Consider the following 2,005-nt stretch of genomic DNA (forward strand, 5'->3'; position numbering starts at 1 on the left):
TGGGGTAAGCTCTCATTTCCCTTAGAAGTAACTAGCTTGATAACATACCTTTTTGGGGGCTTCTTTTCCTTTTCTGTCTCACTTGCCCATCCCCCACCAGCATATACTGGGATCATATCCCAAATAAACGACTCGCATAGAAATCCTTTTGTTAAGGTCTGTTTCTGGGGGAATTTAAATTATGATGAACAGGTTATGCTTGAAGCAAATTAAAGCAACACAAGGCCACTTTGGGGGGCCGTTTTATCTTGTATCTTCATTGACCTGTTTTAACTGAGTTGCATTTTAATGTTAATGCCTTTAGTTTTCATTGACTACCCCCAGCATCAGCCACAGGAGTCTATTACCTAAGAAGCCAGCTGAAGACTGTCGATTCTATTACTGAGTACTTCCTATGTGAAGTCCATTATGACAAATTATTTCTAAGATTTTAAGCTGGAAAAAAATTTTCTTAGCCTGAGAAGCTGGTATGTGTATTTCTTTCATTCTGGTAAAGAGAATTAGATACCAGATCTCAATCTCAATCTCTTGCTCTCTCTCTCTCTCTCAGTCTCTCTCTCTCTCTCTCTCTCTGCCTTATAGGAAGCACAGAAGCCTATTTAGAGTCCAATAATAGCTATTGGAGGAAAGGAATAATCTTGCATACAATATTTTTATTATATATAGTATATATACAATTTTATCGCCTGCACATATGTGCTTCTCTTCCCTAGTCTTGATTTCATTTCATGTATGTTTTCTCTGGTAGTTTGTTCCCATTTATATTTACCTCTATTTTATTATATCCATCTCTTTGTAAGATGCCTCAAATCTTCTGTGGAACTAGTGGGCATATTGTCGGGGTTGGGGAATTTTTCCCTTACCTGTTTAGTTCTTCCTGGTCGAATTATTCAAACGACAAACAGCAGATTAACAGGAGAAAATCAAATTTTAATACATGTGCATGGGAAATTCAAATAAGCATGAAAATTCCAACAACAAGGGAGACAAAATGCCATTTGGACTAAGGAGAGGGAAGTAGGCAATTCATAGGTAGGAGGAAGAGCAAACATTTGGTAAACAAATTCCTGCAGGGTCATCCAGAAACAATGAGGCACAAAAAAACCAGACTTTTGCTTGGATCCTCCCAGTCTGCCACACTTTATTCATATGTGCTAAGGTGATTATGCTCAGGTTCCCTTCCTGAAGCAGGTTTTCCTATCTGAATCTCTTTAGGCAGGTAAGGGGAAGGGAAAAAACTCTTCCTGAGTTTGTTGGGCTTCAGTTGTTTTCAGCTGGAAATAATCTTCATGCCAGGGTGGCACATTCTGGGTAGCCTCACTCCTGACTCCCACAATATCAGTAAAGAAGGTGTTTAAATAAGCTTTCATTTAATCAACTACATTTGGATGCCTGCTATGCAGATATCATTATGAAAATAGAGATGCATGAATCTCCCCTACAGAGCATTTTATCCCTCAGGGCAGGGCTTTTCAAACTTTCTAGGCTCTGTGATTATTTCTTCAACTGAAATCTTAAAAGGAAGATATATCTCATACATAAAAAAGAAGCCGCTCTGGTTGAGATGTGTGGGTGAGAGAATGAGGAGTGGGCCCTTCACTCAGCTTGAGCCATCCTCTTCCTCACCTCCCATTGACCCGTGGGCACCACCTCCAAGCTCAATCTTTGCAGAGCCCAGGTTGACAAACGGCTTTAGAGAATGTCCAGTGGGGCCAGGGCCAGGCCACAGCAGCTGAACACCAAGCCATTCTGCTGCCACCCAGGAGAGAGGGACCCCTCCCTCCCACAGGTTTATCTGCCCACTGTTGGAGGGCTGCCCTCCCAAGTTTACCTTATCCCAGGTGCTGACCTCTAGGTTAAGAACTAGCCTCAGGCAGGCCCCTTGCCCCCTCCACTTGTTTGCCACTTCATGTCTTCTGTCCACTTGACACTTCAAGTTCCCCTTCAAGCTGTGGTAAGCTGGCAGGAGTGGGGATGGGACAGAAGTGAAGGGCCCAGGGGCGCA

This window comes from Pteropus medius, unplaced genomic scaffold, assembly GCF_902729225.1.
Source record: "Pteropus medius unplaced genomic scaffold, Ma_sr-lr_union100, whole genome shotgun sequence".
Taxonomy (NCBI): Eukaryota; Metazoa; Chordata; class Mammalia; order Chiroptera; family Pteropodidae; genus Pteropus; species Pteropus medius.